The sequence below is a fragment of the Bubalus bubalis genome, chromosome 12 (genome assembly GCF_019923935.1).
Source record: "Bubalus bubalis isolate 160015118507 breed Murrah chromosome 12, NDDB_SH_1, whole genome shotgun sequence".
Taxonomy (NCBI): domain Eukaryota; kingdom Metazoa; phylum Chordata; class Mammalia; order Artiodactyla; family Bovidae; genus Bubalus; species Bubalus bubalis.
The window spans coordinates 11,747,199-11,762,887 of record NC_059168.1 but is presented as its reverse complement, the minus strand read 5'-3'; the positions used below and the strand labels follow the sequence as shown (position 1 = coordinate 11,762,887).

At 36.0% G+C, this 15,689-nt stretch overlaps 1 protein-coding gene across 6 annotated transcripts in view; it reads right to left on the bottom strand.

Annotated features, from left to right (window-relative positions):
- EXOC6B (exocyst complex component 6B) overlaps positions 1-15,689 on the bottom strand; it is a 723,334-nt gene that overhangs the window by 424,822 nt on the left and 282,823 nt on the right. The gene's annotated exons all lie outside the window — the stretch shown is intronic.

Genomic DNA, 15,689 nt, shown 5'->3' with positions numbered 1-15,689 from the left:
CAACAGCTATCAGAAGTAGAGGAGATACCGATCTTTCCAAAATGTCTGAGGTACAAGTCATTTACACAAAGATAAGTATTGTTACCATATTTCTTCATCCCTTCCAAACTCTCATGATTGTTTGTTATTTGTTTGAGTACAGGTGACAGTGAGAAGGGGTCTGAGAAGGGTAGAGAGTAGGAGAAGGGATAATAATGTTAGGTAAATCTAAAAAACAAAAACTTTTATATCACTACTAATAGAACCCAAAGGACAAAAGCTTCCCATTCCAACATTATATTGAAGATTCTAATCCAATATAACACTTCCCTTCAAATGTACAATTATGGTTTTCTCTCAGCAGTAACCTATCACAAAAAGAGGAATCCAATTAGGCCCCAGTTTTGAACTGTCTGTCAGAATTTTTTTCAAGACAGATTTCTTCAACAAGGAAGTTAATACTAAGGCATTACTATGACAAAACAAAATGGCATGACTAAAAAGAAAAAATACTGGTCAGAATTATGAGATTTAACTTGTAGTTCTAAGTGCTACTCAATACTTGCTGCTGCTGCTGCTGCTGCTGCTGAGTCGCTTCAGTCGTGTCTAACTCTGTACGACCCCATACACGGCAGCCCACCAGGCTCCCCCGTCCCTGGGATTCTCCAGGCAAGAACACTGGAGGGGGTTGCCATTTCCTTCTCCAATGCATGAAAGTGAAAAGTGAAAGTGAAATCGCTCAGTCGCTTACATGACCCTATATGATTTTGGTTTGCTGAAAGGAAAATGAAAATTTCGAGTCTCTAAAGATATATATTGATTATTTCAACACCTGAAACAACAAGCTCATTTAAAAGGGGATAGAAGAAATAATTATCAGACTCTGAAAACTAAAAAGTAAAGGGATCCATTTTTCTAAGTACCAGAACTCTCTCCACCAAGACAGAAGATACAAAGTTAATAACTGCTATAATAACATGCAAAAGCTTGAATCAAAATAGTAACCATAGTTCTAAGTAAATAGCAAATTTTTACCCTTCCATTTTCTTCTATAAAGTATTACAAAGTGCTCTGGATTTCTTAAATATTATCAAATAGAAAATATTCAACAATATACATTGAATATTTAAAACAGGAACACAGACTAGATAAAGAAAATTATTCCTTTGTTAAAAGTTTTAAATTTTGAAAAGGAGTAGAATATTAAGGTATATTTGTATACTTTGTATCTAATAGATCCAGTAAGATATACTGTCTACCTAAGTATTAATATTCCCCTAGCAAAATTAAGGAGTCTAAAAACAAGTTGCTCTAAGTACGGGCATTAAGTCACTAGAACTACTTCCCATGTCTACCTACATATGCTTTTCTCTTCATGGCTCTGCATCAAAAAAATGATTTAGCAGATCCAACTCAACTTACTTGGCATAGTATTGAATGAAAAAAAAAATTATGTGTTACAAACCCACAATTAGATTTCAACATTCCGTTTCAAATAAAGATTTCTGTAAGAAGTACAATTAAGAAAAGAAATGTAAAGACCACATCAAAGTGAAGGGTAATACTCTAAACTGCCCTCTAAAGAAGGGAGAATGATGAAGGAAGCCAATTTTTAGCAGAGGAAACCCATACTTTTAGTGTGGTTTACTAGGAAAGACATGGTATGCTTCTCCTATCCTGTAAATTACCTTGATTTTGGGGCACGATTCTGGGACTGCACTAAGGTTACTGGGTATAACTCACTGGCTAGAAGAGTGATAATGAGATCAAAGATGGGGAATCAAATGTATATAGGACAATTGCTCATACCAAAGAACTCCATACAAGGAAAAATTCAGTTATGATCCTAGTAAAATTCATATACAGTATAAACTATTGGTAATAAAGCCAATCTGGAAAAATAATACAGAGAACATTGTAGTTTATAATACAAATAGAAAAGTTATGAAAACCCTAAGCTTAAGTCCATATTCTAATATAAAGATTGCTTAAAAAAAACAAAACTATAAAGAGAGCTAATCTTTGAAGAATAGGAATATTTCCCCCAAAATTCCATAAACTACTATTCTGCGCTTGATTCACTTACTCCAGAAACAATGAAAATTACAAAGAAAACACTGCAAAAATTAACATTTCCAAAACTAAGCTTCAACTACTTTGACAATTTTTCATTAAAATGTCAAAGGTTCTAAGCAAAATATTTCCTTCAGTTTACATGAGAGTCCCTAGCACTGTAACTGGCACAGGGTAAAATGAGCAATGACATTTGAAAATAACAATTTATCTCTTCCTTCCATAAAATAATGTTTCCTTGCTTTATCAATTACTTTCTATCAACAAGAAGATATGCTTTTCATGAACCACACTAGACAGGTATTAAGAATATCTGTCTAGATAGGAGGAAGGAACCTATCCTCCTAGAAGGAACCTACCTCAACATAGTAAAGGCTATATATGATAAACCTACAGCAAACATTATTCTCAATGGTGAAAATTAAAAGCATTCCCACTATGATCAGGAACAAGACAAGGACGTCCACTTTCACCACTATTATTCAACATAGTTCTGGAAGTCCTAGCTACAGCAACCAGAGAAGAAAACAAATCAAGGAATCCAGATCAGAAAAGAAGTAAAGCGCTCATTGTTTGCAGATGACATGATACTGTACATAGAAAACCCTAAAGATAGTATCAGAAAATTACTAGAACTAATCAGTGAATTTAGCAAAGTTGTAGGATACAAAATCAATACACAGAAATCACACATTTCTATATACTAACAATGAAAAATAAGAAAGAGAAATTAAGGAATCAATCCCATTCACCATTGCAATGAAAAGAATTAAATATCCAGGAATAAACTTACCTAAGGAGATAAAATAATTGTACACAGAAAATATAAGACACTATGAAAGAAATCAAAGATGACAGATAGATATTCCATGTTCCTGGGTAGGAAAAAACAATATTGTGAAAATGACTATACTGCCAAATGCAATCTACAGGTTTAATGTGATCCCTATCAAATTACCAATGGCATTTTTCACAAAACTAGAACAAAAAATTTCACAATTCACATGGAAACACAAAAGACCCCAAATAGCCAAAGCAGTCCTGAGAAAGAAGAATGGAGCTGGAGGAATCAACCTCCCTGACTTCAGATTATACTATAAAGCTACAGTCATCAAGACAGTATGGTACTGACACAAAAAAAGAAATACAAACCAATGCAACAAAACAGAAAGCCCAGAAATAAACCCATGCACCTATGGGTACCTTATTTTTGACAAAGGAAGCAAGAATATACAATGGGGCAAAGAAAGCCTCTTCAGTAAATGGTGCTGGGAAAACTGGACAGCTAAATGTAAAATAATGAAATTAGAACACTTCTTAACACCATACATAAAGATAAACTCAAAATGGATTAAATACCTAAATGTAAGACCAGAAACTAAAAAACTCTTAGAGGAAAGCAGAACACTCAATGACATAAATCAAAGCAAGATCCTCTGTGACCCACCTCCTACAGTAATGGAAATAAAAACAAAAGTAAACAAGTGGGATCTGGTTAAACTTAAAAGCTTTTGCACAGCAAAGGAAACTATAAGCAAAGTGAAAAGACAGCCCTCAGAATGGGAGAAAATAATAGCAAATGAAACAACTGACAAAGGATTAATTCCAAAATATACAGGCAGCTCATACAACTCAATACCAGGAAAACAAACAACCCAATTAAAAAGTGGGAAAGAGACCTAAACAGACTCTTCTCCAAGGAAGACATACAGATAGCTAACAAACACATGAAAAGATGCTCAAAATCACTCATTATTAGAGAAAAAAGAAATCAAAACTACCATGAGATATCACCTCACACTGGTCAGAATGCCCCTCATCAAAAAGTCTACAAACAATAAATGCTGGAGAAGGTGTGCAGAAAAGGGAACACTCTTGCACTGTTGGTGGGAATGTAAATTGATACAGCCACTATGGAAGATGGTATTGAGAGTCCTTAAAAAACTAGGAATAAAACCACCACACAACCCAACAATCCCACTCCTAGGCATATACCCTGAGGAAACTAAAATTGAAAAGACACATGCATCCCACTGTTCATTGCAGCACTATTTACAGTATCTAGAACATGGTAGCAACCTAGATGTCCACTGATAGATGAATGGATGAAGAAGTTGTGATGTATATATATATGTGTGTGTGTGTGTGTGTGTGTGTATATACACACACACACACAATGGAATATTACTCAGCCATAAAAAGGAACGCATCTGAGACAGTTCCAATGAGGTGGATGAACCTAAAACCTATTATACAGAGTGAAGTGAGTCAGAAAGAGAAAGATAAACATCATATTCTAACACATATGTACGGAATCTGGAAAGATGGTGCCAAGGAATTTGTTTGCAGGCAACAGTGGGGGCATGGGGGATAGACTTGTGGCCATGGGGAGAGGGGAGGAGAGGGTGGGATGTATGGAAGGAGTGATGTGGAAACTTACATTACCATGTGTAGGGTGGATAGCCAGTGGGAATTTGCTGTGTGGCTCAGGAAACTCAAACAGGGGCTCTGTGTCGGCCTTGAGGGGTGGGATGGGGAGGGAGGTATAGGGGGAGTTTTGGAAGGGAGGGGATATTATGTATACCCATGGCTGATTCATGTTGAGGTTTGATAGAAAACGGCAAGATTCTGTAAAGCAATTATCCCTCAATAAAAATTTTTTTTAAAAATCAAAGGTGTATAGGGTATAAGGCAGAGTATAGGAGAAACCAAGCATGAGTTTTCAGGTTCCTCTACAAGTGGAATCAAACAGACAACCCATCATGGTCCCAGGAACAGTATGTGACAATACATATGAACTATGGTCAACCAACAAAACTCCTTTGAGACTTAATATTGAGGGTTTTTATTGGGGGTCATGTAGGCAGGAAGCAACCATGTGACTGAACTTAGCTATTCAGTCTCCAACTCCCTTTTCCCCAAGAAGTCAAACTTATTTGGCATGGCCCAGGGCCCCAGGCAAACAAAAGCAAGCATTCCCCATATATGGCACTGTCAGTATCAACAATCCAACATGGCCCCAGGCATGCAAAGACTTGCTTATCAGGCTGCATATTTCAATGGCTCAGAGGTTTTCTTCCAAGAACTGATCAAAAGCCAGTCTTGAAGATTTAGAAGCTGTAGAATTAGGACAATGTAGGCCTCCTGGGTTAACCTTTTCTTTATTTTTCTTCTACATGATGATTTTATTTTTTTGATTGAAGGATAATTGCTTTACAACATTGTGATGGTTTTTGCCATGCATCGGCGTGAATCAGCCATAGGTGACATGTCCCCTCCCTCTTGAACCTTCTTCCAACCTCCTTCCCCATCCCATCCCTCTGGGTTGTCACAAGACCACTGGCTTTGGGTTCTCTCTTCCTTACAGTGAATTACCACTGGGTATGTATTTTGCATATGGAGTATATATACTTCAGTGCTGCTCTCTCAGATCATCCCACCTTCTCCCTCTCCTACTGTGTCCAGGAGCCTGTTCTCCATGTGTCCATCTCCATTTTTGCCCTGTGGATGGGTTCATTAGCACCACCTTTCTAGATGGGCTAACCTTTTCCACATGAATGCCATGACAGCTTCATCTACTGGAAAGCTGCAGGGGTGGGGGGATGGGCACAGTGCTGATTTTCAAACTCATGTTTTTCATCTTTATTGGGAAAAAAAAAAAATACCAGTACAGCAAGAGCGTATCTCTATTACCCACTTCTTTAAGAAGTGCAGCAGGAAAAGGAGCAGCATAATTATAATGTAGTCAACCTACAAAAGACTGCTAAATATAACAACCACAAACCATAAATTCGTTCATAAACAAATTAAAAAATTGAACACAATTTCTCGCAACACTGAGTTTTGATAAACCATAGTAGACTGTTACAGAATAAAGAGAATGTATTTCTATTACCTACTCTTAAGTGCCACAGAAAAAAGAATAGCAATAACTGCAATTTAGCCACTCTATGAAAGACCCAACTTTACAAATATAATCTAGTTTATGAAAATAAACTAACAGGCCACTACAAATGCCATGCAAAAATCAAGCAGTAAACTGTAAGATTTAATCTCAGTGACATTATTAAAATTTCCAATTTGGACTCTCCATCAAAGAAATGTGATATTAAATGTCTCGTTCTTATCCACAAAAGAAAGTAGTGACGCTTGTTTAAAAAAAAAAAAATTTTGCTCCTTGGTGATGATCATTGCCAAGTAATTGACTATGAAATAGCTAGAAGAAAGTTAAGATTAACTCTGTGGTTCTATTTACTGCATATATTAAGTTATGATGCTTTATGAGTCTTTTTAATGGACTAAGATATACTATTTTAATATGTTAAAGATATAGCTGTTATATGTTAAAGATATAGCTGTAAAGATATACTATTTTAATATGTTAATATTACAATATATTGGAATTACATTTTTTAAAAATATTACAAAAAGAAGGCATTGTATAAGAAGAAAAAGAGAACAAAGTTAACAAAAAATGACAGCAAGAAGGGCTCAGGCACAAAGACCCATTTGAAACTTATAAAATCATCCTTAGAGCAGAAGGACATGTATTCTCTTATTGCTAGGTGTAAAACTATACATTTACACAAGCTTCTGTTTCCAGTTTTAATTTAACAACCAGGTGTTTCTCAAGATATTAAAGGTTCTTATGCATCCTCCCTCAAGAATTCAATTTTGTTATCACATCACATGTCTATTCCAGTAAGGATGACCAAGGTTATATTTATAAAATGTGTAAAGCAGAGGAATTGTAAATAGCACTATGTAGCAAATAAAAAGAGGGAATATAAAATGTTTACTAATAGAGAATTGGATCAGAAAAACTAATGGGAAATTATACAACATAAAAGAGGCTTCCCTGAGAGCTTGGTGGGTAAGGAGTTTGTCTGCAGTGCAGCAGACACAGGAGATGCAAGCTCCATCCCTGGGTCAGGAAGATCCTGAGGAGGAAGAACACAGCAACCCATTCCAGTATTCTTGCCTGAAAATTCCCATGGACAGAGGAGCTACAGTCCAAAGGGTCACAAAGAGTCAGACACGACTAAGTGACTAAGCACACATGCATTCAACAAGAATGTAAAGAAATATTATCCAATAAATATTTTAAAGGCATGTCTTTAAAGGATATTTAGTCATATGGACAAATATTCTTAATAATAAGTATAAAAAGTAAGAGATATAATTAATATAGACAATATGATCAAAATTTTATAAAACATTTGTGGATATAAACAACTGTATGGGAATAGGCACCTTAAACTATGGTAAGCTGGATAATTAGATATGAATAACTGAACAAAATATAAAAGTCAATTGCTTAAAGACTTCAGAAAGTTAACATGATGGAAAAACTTATTAAGTAGCCCAGAATCCAGGAAAGGGAATTGACATGAGGAAGGGACATCAACATTTGTAGCCATTTTTCCTAAGCGCATTTATCAATACTGAAAGGGTAGCTATGTGAAATACTGAAAAATTAGAAAACTGGAGTAAAAGTCAAGTGCCACAAGGGAGGACTGGCCTTGGGTATACCTTTCTTAACGGGTTGAACGCTGCCCTTTGAAAAGGTTAAGCCAGAATTAGACAGGCTCTTGTAGGGACTCAAATTAAGCAATTAATTGGATTAAAGTGATCCTAAAGTGCTACTTGTCAACCAATAACTTAGAATAATACTGTCTACTAGTGTCTGATAAAAGAGAGAAAGATGAGAATGTAAAAGCTGGCTTAAAATTCAACATTAAAAAAACTAAGATCATGGCATCTGGTCCCATCACTTCATGGCAAATAGATGGTGAAACAATGGAAACAGTGACAGATTTTATTCTCTTGGGCTCTAAAATCACTGTGGACAGTGAATGCAGCCATGAAATTAAAAGAGGCTTGCTCCTTCAAAGAAAAGCTATAACAAACCTAGACAGCATATTAAACAGCAGAGACATTACTTTGCCAACAAAGGTCTATCTAGTCAAAGCTATGCCAATAGTCATGTATGGATGTGAGAGTTGGGCTATAAAGAAAGTTGAACACTGAAGAATTGATACTTTTGAACTGTGATGTTGGAGAAGACTCTTGAGAGTCCCTTGGACTGCAAGGAGATCAAACCAGTTAATCCTAAAGAAAATCAGTCCTGAATATTTATTGGAAGGACTGATGCTGAAGCTAAAGTTCCAATATTTTGGTCACCTGATGCAAAGAACTGACTCATTAGAAAAGACTCTGATGCTGGGAAAGAATGAAGGCAGGAGGAGAAGGGCATGACAGAGGATGAGATGGCTGGATGACATCACTGTCTTGACGGACATAAGTTTGAGCAAACTCTGCGAGATAGTGAAGGACAGGGAAGCCTGGCATGCTGCAGTCCATGGGGTTGCAGAGTTGGACAAGACTGAGCAACTCAATAACAAAGTTTCTGATAAAAGCAAACATGACTCCTCTCCAAGGAAGGATATCACCATCCTACATTTTAAACTTCCTAAAATAATTTAAAAACTCAATGCCTTGCACACAATCAAAAGTGAACAAGCACATAAGGAGATGAGACTACATGAATAAAAAACAGAGAGCAAAAAAACAGATGAAAATATAATCAAGTTCTAAAAGTTATAATCATTAGACTACAGACTTTAAAGATGCAAAAGCAGGACATCACTACAGATCTAACAGGCATTCAAAAGATTAGGCAATATTGTGAACAACTCTGTGCCCAGATATTCAACAATTTAGACAAAATGGAAAAATTCAAAAACTACTAAAACTTACTCAAGAAGAAAGAAATGGCCTGAATAGTCCTATATCTATTAATAGTAAAGAAATGGAGTTTGTAGAAAAAAATCTTCCAACAAATAAAACTGAAAGCAAAATTTACTATTAAATTCAATCAAACATCTATATTGTATATGTTTGTCTATATCTATCTAGATATCACACAACGCTTCCAGAAAATAGAAGAGAATAGAATATATCCAAACTAATTTTAAGAGGTCAGTATTATCCTGACACCAAAACCAAACAAAAACCATTCTAGAAAACTACAGCTATACATCCCTTGTAAAAACAGACATATAAACATGTAACACTAACAGCAAACTCAATCAAACAATAGAAGTGTGTGTGTGTGTGTGTGTGTGTGTGTGTGTGTGTGTGTGTGTGTTGTGTGTGTGTGTGATGCTAATACGTCATAACCAAACGGGGTTTCTCTTCGGAATGCAATTTGAGGCCAAGATCTGTTTTTACTCACAAATGGTCTGACGTTCAATGTATGAGGTTTTTCCGCACACCAACTAGTTCTCTAATTCTCTGGAGTTGGAGTGGGTGTCCTATGACTCATCTCAATTTTGGCACTAACTACCTGAAATTAGTAATCAGACTTCACAGGTTTAAGGTCTCAGTCTCATGCAACTGCCATCACTTCAGATGCCAGCCACAAATACAGGGTGCCCAGCAAACACACACTTCTGTCCAATTTGGCCACAAATCGGTAGTTCCCATGATTCCATCTTCAGGTTCCAAAATTTGCTAGATTGGCTCACAGAACTCAGGAAAGTGTTGCCAACAGTCCCTGCTGTAACTGCATTTCACTTTCCATGGTTTCATTTATAGCTGTTGTTCAGTAGAACAGTTGTGCCCAACTCTTTGCAACCCCATGGAATGCACCATGCCAGCCTTCCCTGTCCTTCACCATCTCCTAGAGTTTGCTCAAACTAATGTCCATTGAGTCAGTGATGTCATACAACCATCTTGACCTCTGTTGTCCCTTCTACTCCTGCATTCTATCTTTCTCTGTATCAGGGTCTTTTCCAAAAAGTCAGCTCTTCCCAGCAGGTGACCAAAGTACTGGAGTTTCTGCTTCATATCAGTCTTTCCTGTGAATATTCAGGGTTGATTTCCTTTACGATTGACTGGTTTGATCTCCATGCAGTCCAAGGGACTCTCAATAGTCTTCTTCAGCACCACACTTCAAAAGCATCAATTCCATACATGACTACTGGAAAAACCAAGCTTTGACTATATGGACTTTTGTCAACAAAATTATGTCTCTGCTTTTGAATACGCTGTCTAGGTTTGTCATAGCTTTTTGTCCTTTAATTTAATGACTACAGTCCCCATCTGCAGTGATTTTGGAGCCCATGAAAACAAAGTCTGTCACTGTTTCCATTGTTTCCCCATTATTTGCCATGAAAGAATAGGACCGGATGCCATGATTTTCATTTATTGAATGTTAAGTTTTAAGCCAGCTTTTTCACTCTCCTCTTTCACCTTCATCAAGAGGTTCTTTAGTTCCTCTTCACTTTCTGCCATAAGAGTAGTATCATCTGCATATCTGAGGTTATTGATATTTCTTTGGGCAATCTTGATTCCAGATTTCCCTTCAGCCAGTCTGGCATTTTACATGATGTACTCTGCATATAAGTTAAATAAGTAGGGTGACAATATACAGCCTTGACGTACTCCTTTCCCAATTTGGAACCAGTCCATTTTTCCATGTCCAGTTCTAACTGTTCCTTTTTTTTTTTTTTTTTTTTTTTAGGATAATTGCTTTACAGAATTTTGTTGTTTTCTGTCAAACTTCAACATGGTTCTAACTGTTGCTTCTTGACCTGCATACAGATTTCTCAAGAGGCAGGTAAGGTGGTCTGGTATTCCCATCTCTTGAAAAATTTTGCACAGTTTGCTGTGATCCACACAGTCAAAGGCTTTAACATAGTCAATGAAGCAGAAGTAGATGCTTTTCTTGAATTCTCTTGCTTTTTCTATGATCCAGTGGATGTTGGCAATTTGATCTCTGGTTCCTCTGCCTTTTCTAAATCCAGCTTGTACATCTGGAAGTTCACGGTTCACATACTATTGAAGCCTAGCTTGGAGGATTTTGAGCATGACCTTGCTAACATATGAAATGAGTGCAATTGTGCAGTAGTTTGAACATTCTTTGGCACTGCCCTTCTTTTGGGATTGGAATGAAAACTGATCTTTTCCATCTGTGGCCTAATGAATTTTCCAAATTTGCTGGCATAATGAATGCAGCACTTTAACAGCATCATCTTTTAGAATTTGAAATAGTTCAGCTGGAATTCCATCACCTCCACTAGCTTTGTTCATAGTGAAGCTTGCTAAGGCCCACTTGACTTCACACTCCAGGATGCTGGCTCTAGGTGAGTGATCACACCATTGTCATTATCAGGGTCATTAAGATCTTTTTTTGTATAGCTCTTCTGTGTATTCTTACCGCCTCTTCTTAGTATCTTCTGCTTCTGTTAGGTCCATACCACTTCTGTCCTTTATTGTGCCCATCTTTGCATGATGCATTCCCTTGGCATCTGTAATTTTCTTGAAGAGATCTCCAAACTTTTCCATTCTATTGTTTTCCTTATTTCTTTTCACTGTTTCACTTAGAAAGCCTTCCTAAGTGAACAATGGTTTCATTATCTGCACTGAAACGAGGTCTAAAGATACTAAGTGTAAAAGTCCAGAAATAAACAATCCATAAGTTTTAAACTGCATGCCATTCTGAGTAGCATTATTAAATCTCTCACTATCCTGCTTTCTGCTCATGATGAATTATCCCTTTGTCCAGCGTATCCTGCCCACTAGTCAGTTAGTACTCATCTCTGTTATCATATTGATTGTTTTACGGAATCAAGAGTGCTTGTGTTCAATAACCTTTATTTTACTTAATAAGAACCCTAAACCACAAGAGTAGTATTGAAAACAGTTTTGAGTTCTGTAGCTCAAGTTCAAAAGGATGATTTCAATAGTACATAGTTAAAGAAAGAAAGAAGTCAGAGAGAATCTATTCACAATATTTTTTGGAAAATTACAGTTCTAGAAATAAACACTTCAACTCAAAGATAGTAAGTGGAGAAGTCATGCATGGAGGAAAAAAAAAAAAAAGGAAAGACATAAAATGAAAGGATGGGCTAATAATATAATTTTTAAAATAAAAATAATATTGTTAAAAGAAAAAATTTTCAAAAAATAATTTGATGTAGCAAAAGGCAAACAAATTAAGAAAACATAAGTATTATAAAACAAGTGATCAAAGAAAAGAAACAACATGCTAAAAAAAGGAAAATGTCAAAAAAGTGCCTTTTTTTTTTAAGAGTGATGAGAGTTAGTAGAAGAAACTGAATAAAATATTAAACCATTACATAATTGAAAGCATATTAGAAGCCAGCAGCAGTACAACAAGTTAGGCACAAAAAGCAGAGAGCTGACATCAATTAAAGAAAAAATACATATATACATAATAAGATAAGAGACAAAGATATGAAACAATTAGTGAAATGATGATACATATGAAGAACTAACAATGAAATGCTTTCAGACTAAGAGAAAAAACAAGTAGAATTCAAAAATGTTGAAGGATAAAAAAGTTTTAAATTTCTATATCAAAGAACACTACCATATTCTTCCAAAATAATCAACATCAAGTTACAGTCTAAGATTTCAAAAGCTTAAGTCTAAAGATCTCATCATTATCAAGTCAAAAGAAGCACACTGCATCATTAAAAAGAAAAAAAAAGAAAAGTCAAGTAGATCTTGGGCTTCTTCTCAATAACAAAAGATGTCAAAATATAGAGGGGTTAAGAAAGAAAGTGAAGGAAGGACTTGTTCCAAAGATAATATAAAAAGTTAAAATGCAATAGACTTCCAATTGCAGCTCCAAAGAGCAAAGAGCTTGAAGTTGTCACTCCTGTTCTCAAAAGAAGAAAAAAGCTGAAAAAAAGAAAGCAAACCGACTTCTCTAAATCCATTAGAGAACTGAGATCAAAAGGCAGACTGCTATCTAAAAATTAAAGAAGCAGACACAGAGAATCACAGCTTATCAGAAACAGAAGTGCCTAAAGCCAAACCAGTAACTGGTAGGAAAACTTAAATGATACATTGAATTCCTAGAGGCTGGGTCTGAGATAGCCTGAAAATTGAGACTCCTGAGGACCCAGTGATAGAAGGATCCTTACACATCCATGAATTTTACCTCCAGAAGCTTAACAAGGTACTCATGGAGAACAACCAAGAAAATTTCCCTTATACTTACAACAGGGGAAAAGGAAAAGCAATCGTTTTGAAATAGGACCCTCTAGCCTTCTTTATCAAAGAAGACGATTAAAAAAGAAAAGTTAAGAAACTTTGAAGGTCACAGCTCTGAGATTTTGTCCAATCTAAAACAAAACAAAAAATGGAGATATAATCTTAACACTATAGACTACTTCCATTCCCTAATACTTTACCACCACATAAACAGGGTTCCAGCATAATTACAGTGAATTACAGCTGAGAGAGTTACAAGAAAAAGACTCTATTTTAAAAGGAGCAACTAGGGAAACCCAAAGATGAAAGGTCAAACAAAAGCAAAACAAAAAATTTGAGCCTCTAACAACTAGAGGTAAAGCAAACACTAAATAAAGCCTATGATCGGAGAAGGCAATGGCACCCCACTCCAGTACTCTTGCCTGGAAAATCCCATGGATGTAGGAGCCTGGTGGGTTACAGTCCATGGGGTCGCTAAGAGTCCGACATGACTGAGCGACTTGACTTTCACTTTTCACTTTCATGCATTGGAGAAGGAAATGGCAACCCACTCCAGTGTCCTTGCCTGGAGAATCCCAGGGACAGAGGAGCCTGGTGGGCTGACGTCTGTGGGGTCGCACAGAGTCGGACACGACTGAAGTGACTTAGCAGCAGCAGCAACTCCTGTGATACACATAAACACTCACATTAAAATCCTGTTTTCTTTAGTTCCTAGTATATGACACATCATGTCTTCTAGAAAAAGAGTGAAACATGGAAAAAATGAGTATGGATTCTTTTTGGGATAATAGAAATGTTTTGGAAGTAAATAGAGATGGTGATTGCACAACATTGTAAATGTACTAAATACCACTAAATCATTCACTTTAAAATGGTTAATTCTATGTTATCTGAATTTAACCTCAATTTTTAAAACTTTTTTTTAATTTAAAATAATAGCTAAGTGTATTGGGTTATCACAGTTTATGGGTAAGGGAAATATACAAGAGCAATGATAATATATGGGATAGAAGGAGGACCTGGAATACTCTCTTTTAAGATATCTGCCCAACCTGTGAAGTTCTATTTGAAAGTGGATTTACTACAAATGTGTATTGCAAATGCTAGAGCAACCAGCAAAAAATACTTAGAGAAAATATAATTATTTGCTGAAAGAAGAGAGAAAATGGAATTATAAAATACTCAAAACTATAGAAGGCAGAATTAGAGAGGCTTTTTAAGATAGAGACAAAGAACAAATGCAATAAATTGAAGAATCACGAATATGGTAGATATTAAGCCATCTGTCAATAACTATTTTAAATGTCAATCTAAATATACCAACTAAAATACGAAGACCAAAAGACTGGATGAAAAAACAAGACCCAACTATATGTTGCCTACAAGAAATCCACTTTAAACATAAAGTCACAAGTTGAAAAAGTAAAGAAATGGAGAAAGACAGAGCACACTATCACTATTTCAAAGGAAAATGAAGTAACTATATGTGTTCAGATAAAGCTGACTACAGAACAAGGGAAAGTATCAAGGATAAAGAAGGTATTACTTAATAACTTACTTCCTAGACTTAAAGAAGAACATCTATTAAAAACTTCTATAGCACATTATAGTTAATGTTGAGAAACTACATGCTTTCCTCCTAAGATCAAGAATCAAGCAAGCATGTTCTCTCTTATTCAACATTATATTGGAAGTCCTGCCTAATGCAATATGGCAAGAAAAGGAAATAAAGTGAATAAAAATTAAGAATGAAGAAATAAAACTGTCTTTGTTTGAAGATGACATGATTATGTAAAAATTTCCAAAAAACCAACAAACAACAACAAACAAAGAACCTCCTAAAACTAGTAAGCGATTACAAAAAAGTTGCATGATAGAGGTGAATATACAAAAGTTAACTGCTTCATTAAATTCTTGACGTGAACAATTGGGATTAGAAATTTAAAACACAACGCTACCTACATTAGCACCCAAAAGAAATATTGGGTATAAATCTCACTGTATAATACCTATAAGAGGAAATGACAAGACTATGATATAAGATGATAGCTTCCCTGATAGCTCAGTCGGTAAAGAATCTGCCTGCAAAGAAGATCTAAATAAATGGAGATATATTCCATGTTCACTGATAGGAAGATTCAATGATGTTAAGATATCTTCACAACTTGTTCTACAGATTCAATATAATACCAATAAAAAATCTCAGCAAGTTATTTTGTGGATATCACAAAACTGGTTCTAAAATTTATGGAAAAGCAAAAGATACAAAGTAGTCATTATAATACTGAAGACAAAGAAAGGTGTAAGAGGTTTCATAGTATCCAACTTTGAGACTTAGGATAAAGATACTGTAATAATTACAGGATGGTAGGAGCAAACGGAGAAGGCAAGGGCAACCCACTCCAGTACTCTTGCCTGGAAAATCCCATGGACGGAGGAGCCTGATCAGCTGCAGTCCATGGGGTGGCGAAGAGTCGGACACGACTGAGCGACTTCACTTTCACTTTTCACTTTCATGCATTGGAGAAGGAAATGGCAACCCCCTCCCATGTTCTTGCCTGGAGAATCCCAGGGATGGCGGAGCCTGGTGGGCTGCCGTCTATGAGGTC